This window comes from Salvelinus alpinus, chromosome 22 (genome assembly GCF_045679555.1).
Source record: "Salvelinus alpinus chromosome 22, SLU_Salpinus.1, whole genome shotgun sequence".
Classification (NCBI taxonomy): Eukaryota; Metazoa; Chordata; class Actinopteri; order Salmoniformes; family Salmonidae; genus Salvelinus; species Salvelinus alpinus.
Window position 1 is genome coordinate 43,213,147 of NC_092107.1, and position 16,014 is coordinate 43,229,160.

Consider the following 16,014-nt stretch of genomic DNA (forward strand, 5'->3'; position numbering starts at 1 on the left):
CCACCGCACCACAGCTACATATAAAACGTCTGTAAAAACTCTGGACTTGTTTGAGTAAGGATGGAGGAGGCCAGTCGGTGACCACCCTCACCTTTACAGGGTCCATTTGGATGCCGGCGGTAATGAGTTTGTGGCCCGGGAAAGAAACTTAGTATACATGGAACTCACACTTCTCTATATTGATGCACAATTGAATCTGAAGTCGGCGTCTTAGGACGTGGCGGACGAGCAGGATGTGTTCCGGAAGCGTCTTGGAGAAGATCAGGAGGTCGTCGAGGTAACCAAAGACGAACCAAATCAGCATATTCTTAAGCGTGTCATTGACCAATGCTTGGAAGTCTGCCGGTGACTAAATACTCATAGTGGTCTCTCAGGGTGTTAAAGGCAGTCTTCCATTCATCGTGGTCTCTCAGGGTGTTTAAGGCTGTCTTCCATTCATCGTGGTCTCTCAGGGTGTTAAAGGCTGTCTTCCATTCATCGTGGTCTCTCAGGGTGTTTAAGGCTGTCTTCCATTCATCGTGGTCTCTCAGGGTGTTAAAGGCAGTCTTCCATTCATCGTGGTCTCTCAGGGTGTTAAAGGCTGTCTTCCATTCATCGTGGTCTCTCAGGGTGTTAAAGGCAGTCTTCCATTCATCGTGGTCTCTCAGGGTGTTAAAGGCTGTCTTCCATTCATCGTGGTCTCTCAGGGTGTTAAAGGCTGTCTTCAATTCATCGTGGTCTCTCAGGGTGTTTAAGGCTGTCTTCATTCATCTCCCTCCCTGATTCTCCCCAGATTGTAAGCGATTCTTAATCGTAATCCTGTTCAGCCCTCTGTAATCGTTGCAAGGACGCAGACCTCCATCCTTCTTCCCCAAGCAAAAGCCCCAGCTGGGATGTAGAGCAGTGAATGAAGCCTCCAGCGACTCCCGGATGTAATTGGCCATAGGTCGAGAGGGAGTACAGACGGCCCTGGGGAGGCGTGGAGCCAGGTAGGAGTTCTACAGTGCCTTGCAAAAGTATTCACCCTCCTTGTCGTTTTTCTTACTTAGTTGCATTACACCCTGTAATTTAAATAGATTGTCATTTGGATTTCAGGTAATTGACATACACAAAATAGTCCAAATTGGTGAAGTGAAATGAAAAAAATTACTTGTTTAAAATAATAAAGAAATTCAAAAACGGAAAAGTGGTCCCTGCAAATGTATTTACCCCTTTTGCCATGAAGCCCCTAAATAAGATATGGTGCAACCAATTACCTTCAGAAGTCACATAATTAGTTAAATAAAGTCCACCTGTGTGCAATCTAAGTGTCATATGATCTGTCACATGATCTCAGTAGATATACACCTGTTCTGAAAGGCCCCAGAGTCTGCAACACCACTAAGCAAGGGGCACTATGAAGACCAAGGAGCTCTCCAAACAGGTCAGGGACAAAGTTGTGGAGAAGTACAGATGACGGTTGGGTTATAAAAAAATATCAGTAACTTTGAACATCCCACGGAGCACCATTAAATCCATTATTAAAAAATGGAAAGCATATGGCACCACAACAAACCTGCCAAGAGAGGGCCGCCCACCAAAACTCACAGACCAGGCAACGAGGGCATTAATCAGAGAGGCAACTTAGAGACCAAAGATAAACCTGACAGAGCTGCAAAGCTCCACAGCGGAGATTGGATTATCTGTCCATAGGACCACTTTAAGCCGTACCCGCCACAGAGCTGGGCTTTAGGGAAGAGTGTCCAGAAAAAAAGCCAATGCTTATTAATGACAAAAATAAGCAAACATGTTTGGTGTTCGCCAAAAGGCATGTGGGAGTCTCCCCAAACATATGGAAGAAGGTACTCTAGTCAGATGAGACTAAATTTGAGCTTTTTGGCCATCAAGGAAAACGCTATGTCTGGCGCAAACCCAACACCTCTCATCACCCTGAGAACATCAATCACACAGTGAATCATGGTGGTGGCAGCATCATGCTGTGGGGATGTTTTTAATCGGCAGGGACTGGAAAACTGGTCAGAATTGAAGGAATGATGAATGGTGCTAAATACAGGGAAATTCTTGAGGGAAACCTGTTTCAGTCTTCCAGAGATTTGAGACTGGGACGGAGGTTCACCTTCAAATTAAATCAAATCAAAGCTTATTTGTCACGTGCGCCGATTACAACAGTGAAATGCTTACTTACAGGCTCGAACCAATAGTGCAAAAAAGGTATTAGGTGAACAATAGGTAAGTAAAGAAATAAAACAACAGTAAAAAGACAGGCTATATACAGTAGCGAGGCTATAAAAGTAGCGAGGCTACATACAGACACCGGTTAGTCAAGCTGATTGAGGTAGTATTTTTGTCCTAGACTTGGCACTCCGGTACCGCTTGCCATGCGGTAGTAGAGAGAACTGTCTCTGACTGGGGTGGCTGGGGTCTTTGACAATTTTTAGGGCCTTCCTCTGACACCGCCTGGTGTAGAGGTCCTGGATGGCAGGCAGCTTAGCCCCTGTCATGTACTGGGCCGTACGCACTACCCTCTGTAGTGCCTTGCGGTCAGAGGCCGAGCAATTGCCGTACCAGGCAGTGATGCAACCAGTCAGGATGCTCTCGATGTTGCAGCTGTAGAACCTTTTGAGGATCTCAGGACCCATGCCAAATCTTTTTAGTTTCCTGAGGGAGAATAGGCTTTGTTGTGCCCTCTTCACGACTGTCTTGGTGTGTTTGGACCATTCTAGTTTGTTGTTGATGTGGACACCAAGGAACTTGAAGCTCTCAACCTGCTCCACGTCCAGCAGGACAATGACCCTAAGCATACTGCTAAAGCAACACTTGAGTGGTTTAAGGGGAAACATTTAACTGTCTTGGAATGGCCTGTCAAAGCCCAGACCTCAATCCAATTGAGAATCTGTGGTATGACTTAAAAATTGCTGTACACCCACAGAACCCATCCAACTTGAAGGAGCTGGAGCAGTTTGGCATTGAAGAATGGGCAAAAAACCCCGAGGCTAGATGTGCCAAGCTTATAGAGACAAACCCCAAGAGACTTGCAGCTGTAATTGCTGCAAAACGTGGCTCTACAAAGTATTGACTTTGGGGAGGATGAATAGTTATGCATGCCTCAAGTTTTCAGTTTTTTTGTCTTATTTCTTGTTTGTTTCACAAGAAAAAATATTTGGAATCTTCAAAGTGGTAGTAATCTTGTGTAAATCAAATGATACACCCCCCAAAAATATATATTTTAATTGCAGGTTATAAAGCAACAAAATAGGAAAAATGCCAAGGGGGGTGAATAATTTCGCAAGCCACTGTATGTATATATATATATATATATATATATATATATATATATATATATATATATGTATGTGTATATGCATGTACGTTAGTGTATGTATACAGTACCAGTCAACAGTTTTAGAACACCCACTCATTCAAGGGTTTTTCTTTATTTTTACTATTTAATAATAGTGAAGACATCACAACTGTGAAATAACACATATGGAATCATGTAGTAACCAAAAAAGTGTTAAACCAATCAAAATATATTTCATATTTGAGATTCCTCAAAGTAGCCATCTGTTTAGCACTCAGCACATAAACTGCTGCTTCTGTTAATGCTCTATGCTGTTGTCTGTCACTTTCTCCCACCTATATATACATATCTACCTTAACTACCTTGTACAATGGCACAGCAACTCAGTACTGGTACCCCATTTATCTACCTTAACTACCTTGTACAATGGCACAGCATCTCAGTACTGGTACCCCATTTATCTACCTTAACTACCTTGTACAATGGCACAGCATCTCAGTACTGGTACCCCATTTATCTACCTTAACTACCTTGTACAATGGCACAGCATCTCAGTACTGGTACCCCATTTATCTACCTTAACTACCTTGTACAATGGCACAGCATCTCAGTACTGGTACCCCATTTATCTACCTTAACTACCTTGTACAATGGCACAGCATCTCAGTACTGGTACCCCATTTATCTACCTTAACTACCTTGTACAATGGCACAGCATCTCAGTACTGGTACCCCATTTATCTACCTTAACTACCTTGTACAATGGCACAGCATCTCAGTACTGGTACCCCATTTATCTACCTTAACTACCTTGTACAATGGCACAGCATCTCAGTACTGGTACCCCATTTATCTACCTTAACTACCTTGTACAATGGCACAGCAACTCAGTACTGGTACCCCATTTATCTACCTTAACTACCTTGTACAATGGCACAGCAACTCAGTACTGGTACCCCATTTATCTACCTTAACTACCTTGTACAATGGCACAGCATCTCAGTACTGGTACCCCATTTATCTACCTTAACTACCTTGTACAATGGCACAGCAACTCAGTACTGGTACCCCATTTATCTACCTTAACTACCTTGTACAATGGCACAGCAACTCAGTACTGGTACCCCATTTATCTACCTTAACTACCTTGTACAATGGCACAGCAACTCAGTACTGGTACCCCATTTATCTACCTTAACTACCTTGTACAATGGCACAGCAACTCAGTACTGGTACCCCATTTATCTACCTTAACTACCTTGTACAAGGGCACAGCATCTCAGTACTGGTACCCCATTTTTATAGCCAAGTTATTGTTACTCGTTGTGTATTTATTCTTGTGTATATTTCTATTATTTCTCTATTTTTCTCTCTGTACCTGTTGATTTGATCCTATTCCCCATAGTGCACTACTTTAGACCAGGGCCCATAGTGCACTACTTAGACCAGGGCCCATAGTGCACTACTTTAGACCAGGGACAATAGTGCACTACTTTAGACCAGGGCCCATAGTGCAGTACTTTAGACCAGGGCCCATAGTGTACGACTTTAGACCAGGGCCCATAGTGCACTAGTTTAGACCATGGACCATAGTGCAGTACTTTAGACCAGGGCCCATAGTGCACTACTTTAGACCATGGACCATAGTGCAGAACTTTAGACCAGGGCCCATAGTGCACAAGTTTAGACCATGGACCATAGTGCAGTACTTTAGACCAGGGCCCATAGTGCACTACTTTAGACCATGGACCATAGTGCAGAACTTTAGACCAGGGCCCATAGTGTACGACTTTAGACCATGGCCCATAGTGCACTACTTTAGACCAGGGCCCATAGTGTACTACTTTAGACCAGGAACCATAGTACACTACTTTAGACCAGGGCCCATAGTGCACTACTTTAGAGCTATATTCCGGGAAATTGTAACTCTATAAACAACATTTTCCCGTGGTGCCCCAAATCCGTGATTCGTTTTATCACAGAATAATTCCACATTGATAATATAATAGTCTTCACATTAATGCACAGCAAACGGTACAACACCCTCTTACCACTTAACTGTGTAACAGTTCTCCATCGTATCAACTGTGTAACAGTTCTCCATCGTACCACCTGTGTAACAGTTCTCCATCGTACCACCTGTGTGACAGTTCTCCATCGTACTACCTGTGTAACAGTTCTCCATCGTATCACCTGTGTAACAGTTCTCCATCGTATCACCTGTGTAACAGTTCTCCATCGTACTACCTGTGTAACAGGTCTCCATCGTACCACCTGTGTAACAGTTCTCCATCGTACCACCTGTGTAACAGTTCTCCATCGTACCACCTGTGTAACAGTTCTCCATCGTACCACCTGTGTGACAGTTCTCCATCGTACCACCTGTGTAACAGTTCTCCATCGTATCACCTGTGTAACAGTTCTCCATCGTACTACCTGTGTAACAGTTCTCCATCGTACCACCTGTGTAACAGTTCTCCATCGTACCACCTGTGTAACAGTTCTCCATCGTACCACCTGTGTAACAGTTCTCCATCGTACCACCTAGCTGTGACAGTTCTCCATCGTACTACCTGTGTAACAGTTCTCCATCGTACCACCTGTGTGACAGTTCTCCATCGTATCACCTGTGTAACATTTCTCCATCGTATCACCTGTGTAACAGTTCTCCATCATACCACCTGTGTAACAGTTCTCCATCGTACCACCTGTGTAACAGTTCTCCATCGTACTACCTACCTGTGTAACAGTTCTCCATCGTACCACCTGTGTGACAGTTCTCCATCGTACCACCTGTGTAACAGTTCTCCATCGTATCACCTGTGTAACAGTTCTCCATCGTATCACCTGTGTAACAGTTCTCCATCGTACTACCTAGCTGTGACAGTTCTCCATCGTACTACCTGTGTAACAGTTCTCCATCGTACCACCTGTGTGACAGTTCTCCATCGTACTACCTACCTGTGTAACAGTTCTCCATCGTATCACCTGTGTAACAGTTCTCCATCGTACCACCTGTGTAACAGTTCTCCATCGTACTACCTGTGTAACAGTTCTCCATCGTACCACCTGTGTAACAGTTCTCCATCGTACCACCTGTGTAACAGTTCTCCATCGTACTACCTGTGTAACAGTTCTCCATCGTACCACCTGTGTAACAGTTCTCCATCGTACCACCTGTGTAACAGTTCTCCATCGTATCACCTGTGTAACAGTTCTCCATCGTATCACCTGTGTAACAGTTCTCCATCGTACTACCTAACTGTGTAACATTTCTCCATCGTACCACCTGTGTAACAGTTCTCCATCGTATCACCTGTGTAACAGTTCTCCATCGTACTACCTGTGTAACAGTTCTCCATCGTACCACCTGTGTAACAGTTCTCCATCGTACCACCTGTGTAACAGTTCTCCATCATACTACCTGTGTAACAGTTCTCCATCGTACCACCTGTGTGACAGTTCTCCATCGTACCACCTGTGTAACAGTTCTCCATCGTATCACCTGTGTAACAGTTCTCCATCATACTACCTGTGTAACAGTTCTCCATCGTACCACCTGTGTAACAGTTCTCCATCGTACCACGTGTGTAACAGTTCTCCATCGTATCACCTGTGTAACAGTTCTCCATCATACCACCTGTGTAACAGTTCTCCATCGTACCACCTGTGTAACAGTTCTCCATCGTACCACCTGTGTAACAGTTCTCCATCGTATCACCTGTGTAACAGTTCTCCATCGTACCACCTGTGTAACAGTTCTCCATCGTACCACCTGTGTAACAGTTCTCCATCATACTACCTGTGTAACAGTTCTCCATCGTACCACCTGTGTAACAGTTCTCCATCGTACCACCTGTGTAACAGTTCTCCATCATACTACCTGTGTAACAGTTCTCCATCGTACCACCTGTGTGACAGTTCTCCATCGTACCACCTGTGTAACAGTTCTCCATCATACTACCTGTGTAACAGTTCTCCATCGTACCACCTGTGTAACAGTTCTCCATCGTACCACCTGTGTAACAGTTCTCCATCATACTACCTGTGTAACAGTTCTCCATCGTACCACCTGTGTAACAGTTCTCCATCATACTACCTGTGTAACAGTTCTCCATCATACTACCTGTGTAACAGTTCTCCATCGTACTACCTGTGTAACAGTTCTCCATCGTACCACCTGTGTAACAGTTCTCCATCGTACCACCTGTGTAACAGTTCTCCATCGTACCACCTGTGTAACAGTTCTCCATCGTACCACCTGTGTAACAGTTCTCCATCGTACTACCTAGCTGTGACAGTTCTCCATCGTACTACCTGTGTAACAGTTCTCCATCGTACTACCTAGCTGTGACAGTTCTCCATCGTACTTCCTAGCTGTAACAGTTCTCCATCGTACTACCTGTGTAACAGTTCTCCATCGTACCACCTGTGTAACAGTTCTCCATCGTATCACCTGTGTAACAGTTCTCCATCGTACCACCTGTGTAACAGTTCTCCATCGTACCACCTGTGTAACAGTTCTCCATCGTACCACCTGTGTAACAGTTCTCCATCGTACTACCTACCTGTGTAACAGTTCTCCATCGTACCACCTGTGTAACAGTTCTCCATCGTACCACCTGTGTAACAGTTCTCCATCGTACTACCTGTGTAACAGTTCTCCATCGTACCACCTGTGTAACAGTTCTCCATCGTACCACCTGTGTAACAGTTCTCCATCGTACTACCTGTTTAACAGTTCTCCATCGTACCACCTGTGTAACAGTTCTCCATCGTACCACCTGTGTAACAGTTCTCCATCGTACCACCTGTGTAACAGTTCTCCATCGTACTACCTGTGTAACAGTTCTCCATCGTACTACCTGTGTAACAGTTCTCCATCGTACCACCTGTGTAACAGTTCTCCATCGTACTACCTGTGTAACAGTTCTCCATCGTACTACCTACCTGTGTAACAGTTCTCCATCGTATCACCTGTGTAACAGTTCTCCATCGTATCACCTGTGTAACAGTTCTCCATCGTATCACCTGTGTAACAGTTCTCCATCGTACTACCTGTGTAACAGTTCTACATCGTATCGCCTGTGTAACAGTTCTCCATCGTATCACCTGTGTAACAGTTCTCCATCGTATCACCTGTGTAACAGTTCTCCATCGTACTACCTGTGTAACAGTTCTCCATCGTATCACCTGTGTAACAGTTCTCCATCGTATCACCTGTGTAACAGTTCTCCATCGTACCACCTGTGTAACAGTTCTCCATCATACTACCTGTGTAACAGTTCTCCATCGTATCACCTGTGTAACAGTTCTCCATCGTATAACCTGTGTAACAGTTCTCCATCGTACCACCTGTGTAACAGTTCTCTATCGTACCACCTGTGTAACAGTTCTCCATCATACTACCTAACTGTGTAACAGTTCTCCATCGTACCACCTGTGTAACAGTTCTCCATCGTACCACCTGTGTAACAGTTCTCCATCGTACCACCTGTGTAACAGTTCTCCATCATACTACCTAACTGTGTAACAGTTCTCCATCATACTACCTGTGTAACAGTTCTCCATCGTATCACCTGTGTAACAGTTCTCCATCGTACCACCTGTGTAACAGTTCTCCATCATACTACATAGCTGTGACAGTTCTCCATCGTATCACCTGAGTAACAGTTCTCCATCGTATCACCTGTGTAACAGTTCTCCATCGTATCACCTGTGTAACAGTTCTCCATCGTATCACCTGTTGTAACAGTTCTCCATCGTATCACCTGTGTAACAGTTCTCCATCGTATCACCTGTGTAACAGTTCTCCATCGTATCACCTGTGTAACAGTTCTCCATCGTATCACCTGTGTAACAGACTCCATTGTATCACCTGTGTAACAGTTCTCCATCGTATCACCTGTGTAACAGTTCTCCATCGTACTACCTGTGTAACAGTTCTCCATCGTATCACCTGTGTAACAGTTCTCCATCGTATCACCTGTGTAACAGTTCTCCATCATACTACCTGTGTAACAGTTCTCCATCATACTACCTGTGTAACAGTTCTCCATCATACTATCTGTGTAACAGTTCTCCATCGTATCACCTGTGTAACAGTTCTCCATCATACTACCTGTGTAACAGTTCTCCATCATACTACCTGTGTAACAGTTCTCCATCATACTATCTGTGTAACAGTTCTCCATCGTATCACCTGTGTAACAGTTCTCCATCATACTACCTGTGTAACAGTTCTCCATCATACTATCTGTGTAACAGTTCTCCATCGTATCACCTGTGTAACAGTTCTCCATCATACTACCTGTGTAACAGTTCTCCATCATACTACCTGTGTAACAGTTCTCCATCGTATCACCTGTGTAACAGTTCTCCATCGTACCACCTGTGTAACAGTTCTCCATCATACTACCTGTGTAACAGTTCTCCATCGTATCACCTGTGTAACAGTTCTCCATCGTACTACCTGTGTAACAGTTCTCCATCGTACTACCTGTGTAACAGTTCTCCATCGTACCACCTGTGTAACAGTTCTCCATCGTACTACCTGTGTAACAGTTCTCCATCATACTACCTGTGTAACAGTTCTCCATTGTACTACCTGTGTAACAGTTCTCCATCGTACTACCTGTGTAACAGTTCTCCATTGTACTACCTGTGTAACAGTTCTCCATCGTACCACCTGTGTAACAGTTCTCCATCGTATAACCTGTGTAACAGTTCTCCATCATACTACCTGTGTAACAGTTCTCCATCATACTACCTGTGTAACAGTTCTCCATCATACTACCTGTGTAACAGTTCTCCATCGTACCACCTGTGTAACAGTTCTCCATCGTACTACCTGTGTAACAGTTCTCCATCGTACCACCTGTGTAACAGTTCTCCATCGTACCACCTGTGTAACAGTTCTCCATCGTACCACCTGTGTAACAGTTCTCCATCATACTACCTGTGTAACAGTTCTCCATCATACTACCTGTATAACAGTTCTCCATCGTACTACCTACCTGTGTAACAGTTCTCCATCGTACTACCTGTGTAACAGTTCTCCATCGTATCACCTGTGTAACAGTTCTCCATCGTATCACCTGTGTAACAGTTCTCCATCGTATCACCTGTGTAACAGTTCTCCATCATACTACCTGTGTAACAGTTCTCCATCGTACCACCTGTGTAACAGTTCTCCATCGTACTACCTGTGTAACAGTTCTCCATCCTACTACCTGTGTAACAGTTCTCCATCGTACTACCTGTGTAACAGTTCTCCATCGTATCACCTGTGTAACAGTTCTCCATCATACTACCTGTGTAACAGTTCTCCATCATACTATCTGTGTAACAGTTCTCCATCGTATCACCTGTGTAACAGTTCTCCATCATACTACCTGTGTAACAGTTCTCCATCATACTATCTGTGTAACAGTTCTCCATCGTATCACCTGTGTAACAGTTCTCCATCATACTACCTGTGTAACAGTTCTCCATCATACTACCTGTGTAACAGTTCTCCATCGTATCACCTGTGTAACAGTTCTCCATCGTACCACCTGTGTAACAGTTCTCCATCATACTACCTGTGTAACAGTTCTCCATCGTATCACCTGTGTAACAGTTCTCCATCGTATCACCTGTGTAACAGTTCTCCATCATACTACCTGTGTGACAGTTCTCCATCGTACCACCTGTGTAACAGTTCTCCATCGTATTACCTGTGTAACAGTTCTCCATCGTACCACCTGTGTAACAGTTCTCCATCGTACTACCTGTGTAACAGTTCTCCATCATACTACCTGTGTAACAGTTCTCCATTGTACTACCTGTGTAACAGTTCTCCATCGTACCACCTGTGTAACAGTTCTCCATCATACTATCTGTGTAACAGTTCTCCATCATACTACCTGTGTAACAGTTCTCCATCGTACCACCTGTGTAACAGTTCTCCATCGTACTACCTGTGTAACAGTTCTCCATCGTACCACCTGTGTAACAGTTCTCCATCGTACCACCTGTGTAACAGTTCTCCATCGTATAACCTGTGTAACAGTTCTCCATCATACTACCTGTGTAACAGTTCTCCATCATACTACCTGTGTAACAGTTCTCCATCATACTACCTGTGTAACAGTTCTCCATCGTACCACCTGTGTAACAGTTCTCCATCGTACTACCTGTGTAACAGTTCTCCATCGTACCACCTGTGTAACAGTTCTCCATCGTACCACCTGTGTAACAGTTCTCCATCGTACCACCTGTGTAACAGTTCTCCATCATACTACCTGTGTAACAGTTCTCCATCATACTACCTGTATAACAGTTCTCCATCGTACTACCTACCTGTGTAACAGTTCTCCATCGTACTACCTGTGTAACAGTTCTCCATCGTATCACCTGTGTAACAGTTCTCCATCGTATCACCTGTGTAACAGTTCTCCATCGTATCACCTGTGTAACAGTTCTCCATCATACTACCTGTGTAACAGTTCTCCATCGTACCACCTGTGTAACAGTTCTCCATCGTACTACCTGTGTAACAGTTCTCCATCCTACTACCTGTGTAACAGTTCTCCATCGTACTACCTGTGTAACAGTTCTCCATCGTATCACCTGTGTAACAGTTCTCCATCGTATCACCTGTGTAACAGTTCTCCATCGTATCACCTGTGTAACAGTTCTCCATCGTATCACCTGTGTAACAGTTCTCCATCGTATCATCTGTGTAACAGTTCTCCATCGTACTACCTAACTACGGAACAGTTCCCCATCACCCTGCATAAGAGTCCAAATAGTCTCCATATGGAAATGTGACATTTGTTTTGTCTCCCACCATCTAATGAGCCAGATAACGTTCAGTTGTTCGCCCTAATTGTCTCTTAGGCTAAGCGGATAGAAGCACGTCTCCAAATAATTACTATCTTTATGAGCCTCTGTCTAATGAATTTTAGAGGCACATATTTGCAGGCCAAGCGACTCTGGACAGCGCCAGGAAGCAGACAGAGCAGAACTATTTTTTGTGGTTTTGAATTTCAAGAAGTTTGCAAAGGAAAAGTTACGTATAACTTGACACATTTTAATAGAATATATCTATTATTATTACTGGAAAACTAACGACCTAAATTCCTAATTTAATGGCTCTTTTTCTTGGACTTTATCTGATCTTTTGCAGTTAAAACTGGACTCCAAAGTTTTGTTCAAAGTAACCTTTTCTAATGTTGGGTGAAAAATGACTCTGTGCAATCATATTTCTGCTACAATACCTCTTGATGGAGTCATCACAAAACTGACCGTTGACATTTTCCAATCACGTAACCCCTCAGGGAATACAGCCCTGTAGATTACGCTCTGTATAATTCTTCAATACAATTCTTCATCTTTTGTTTAAGGTGGACTTCATGCAAGGCATTTACTACAGAATGTAATTGGTTTTCACATGCCCCAAATGACTACTGAAGCATAATCTGAATGTGGTTGTCCATTCTCTAGCAATCACTGGCCAAAATTATGAATGAAAGTTTAGAATTTGTTCTGTTTGGAAACTGATTAATTAAAATATTATCACACTGCACTGACAAACATTTAGCAAAAGGCCTGTTTAATAATCCGTCCGTCTCTCAGACAATTTCTAATAATTCAAAATTCACATAAAGTGGTAAACGAAAAAGAAGAGATGAGACAAGGACATGTTTTATAATGGACCAATCACTCCTTCACTGTAGCCAATCACTCCTCCACTGTAGCCAATCACTCCTTCACTGTAGCCAATCCCTCCTCCCCTGTAGCCAATCCCTCCTCCCCTGTAGCCAATCCCTCCTCCACTGTAGCCAATCCCTCCTCCACTGTAGCCAATCCCTCCTCCACAATAGCTCTACTTCAGCAAAGCTGCTGGCTAAAGTTAAATCTAGACTTGGTTTCCTCTATCATAATCGCTCCTGTTTCACCCCAGCTGCCAAACTAACCCTGATTCAGATGACCATCTAATCCATGCTGGATTATGGAGACATAATTTATAGATCGGCAGGTAAGGGTGCTCTCGAGCGGCTAGATGTTCTTTACCATTCGGCCATCAGATTTGCCACCAACGCTCCTCATAGGACACATCACTGCACTCTGTACTCCTCTATAAACTGGTCATCTCTGTATACCCGTCGCAAGACCCACTGGTTGATGCTTATTTTTAAAACTCTCTTAGGGCCTCACTCCCCCTATCTGAGATATCTACTGCAGCCCTCACCCTCCACATACAACACCCGTTCTGCCAGTCACAATCTGTTAAAGGTCGCCAAAGCACACACATCCCTGGGTCGCTCATCTTTTCAGTTCGCTGCAGCTAGCGACTGGAACGAGCTGCAACAAACACTCAATCTGAACAGTTTTATCTCCATCTCTTCATTCAAAGACTCAATCATGGACACTCTTACTGACAGTTGTGGCTGCTTTGCGTGATGTATTGTTGTCTCTAACTTCTTGCCCTTTGTGCTGTTGTCTGTGCCCAACAATGTTTGTACCCTGTTTTGTGCTGCTACCATGTTGTGTTGCTGCCATGTTGTGTCGCTACCATGTTTTTGTCATGTTGTGTTGCTACCATGTTTTTGTCATGTTGTGTTGTTACCATGCTGTGTTGTCATGTGTTGCTGCCTTGCTATTTTGTTGTCTTAGGTCTCTCTTTATCTAGTGTTGTGTTGTCTCTCTCTTTATGTAGTGTTGTGTTGTCTCTCTATGTAGTGTTGTGTTGTCTCTCTTTATGTAGTGTAGTGTTGTCTCTCTATGTAGTGTTGTGTTGTCTCTCTTTATGTAGTGTTGTGTTGTCTCTCTCTTTATGTAGTGTTGTGGTGTCTCTCTATGTAGTGTAGTGTTGTCTCTCTATGTAGTGTTGTGTTGTCTCTCTTTATGTAGTGTTGTGTTGTCTCTCTTTATGTAGTGTTGTGGTGTCTCTCTTTATGTAGTGTTGTGTTGTCTCTCTCTTTATGTAGTGTTGTGTTGTCTCTCTTTATGTAGTGTTGTGTTGTCTCTCTATGTAGTGTTGTGTTGTCTCTCTTTATGTAGTGTTGTGTTGTCTCTCTTTATGTATTGTTGTCTCTCTTTATGTAGTGTTGTGTTGTCTCTCTCTTTATGTAGTGTTGTCTATCTTTATGTAGTGTTGTGTTGTCTCTATGTAGTGTTGTGTTGTCTCTCCTATGTAGTGTTGTGTTGTCTCTCTTTATGTAGTGTTGTGTTGTCTCTCTCTTTATGTAGTGTTGTGTTGTCTCTCTTTATGTAGTGTTGTGTTGTCTCTCTCTTTATGTAGTGTTGTGTTGTCTCTCTCTTTATGTAGTGTTGTGTTGTCTCTCTTGACGTGATGTGTGTTTTGTCCTGTATTTTTATTTCATTTATTTTTATTTTTAATCCCAGCTCCCATTCCCTTAGGAGGCCTTTTCACGTTTGCTAGGCCGTCATTGTAAATACGAATTTGTTCTTAACGGACTTTCCTAGTTAAATAAAGGTAAAACAATTATATATTTTAGGATAATTCCTCCTCTACTGTAACTAATCCCTCCTCTACTGTAACTAATCCCTCCTCTACTGTAGCTAATCCCTCCTCTACTGTAGCTAATCCCTCCTCTACTGTAGCTAATCCCTCCTCTACTGTAACTAATCCCTCCTCTACTGTAGCTAATCCCTCCTCTACTGTGACTAATCCCTCCTCTACTGTAGCTAATCCCTCCTCTACAGTAACTAATCTCTCCTCTACTGTAGCTAATCCCTCCTCTACTGTGACTAATTCCTCCTCTACTGTAGCTAATCCCTCCTCTACAGTAACAAATCCCTCCTGTACTGTAGCTAATCCCTTCTCTACTGTAACTAATCCCTCTATTGTAACTAATCCCTCCTCTACTGTAACTAATCCCTCCTCTACTGTAGCTAATCCCTCCTCTACTGTAACTAATTCCTCCTCTACTGTAACTAATCCCTCCTCTACTGTAACTAATCCCTCCTCTACTGTAGCTAATCCCTCCTCTACTGTAACTAATTCCTCCTCTACTGTAACTAATCCCTCCTCTACTGTAGCTAATCCCTCCTCTACTGTAACTAATCCCTCCTCTACTATAACTGATCCCTCCTCTACTGTAACTAATCCCTCCTCTACTGTAACTAATCCCTCCTCTACTGTAACTAATCCCTCCTCTACTGTAGCTAATCCCTCCTCTATTGTAACTAATCCCTCCTCTACTGTAGCTAATCCCTCCTCTATTGTAACTAATCCCTCCTCTACTGTAACTAATCCCTCCTCTACTGTAACTAATCCCTCCTCTACTGTAACTAATCCCTCCTCTACTGTAACTAATCCCTCCTCTACTGTAGCTAATCCCTCCTCTACTGTAGCTAATCCCTTCTCTACTGTAACTAATCCCTCTATTGTAACTAATCCCTCCTCTACTGTAACTAATCCCTCTACTGTAACGAATCCCTCCTGTACTGTAGCTAATCCCTTCTCTACTGTAACTAATCCCTCTATTGTAACTAATCCCTCCTCTACTGTAACTAATCCCTCCTCTACTGTAACTAATCCCTCCTCTACTGTAACTAATCCCTCCTCTACTGTAACTAATCCCTCCTCTACTGTAGCTAATCCCTCCTCTACTGTAGCTAATCCCTCCTCTACTGTAACTAATCCCTCCTCTACTGTAGCTAATCCCTCCTCTACTGTAGCTAATCCCTCCTCTATTGTAACTAATCCCTCCTCTACTGTA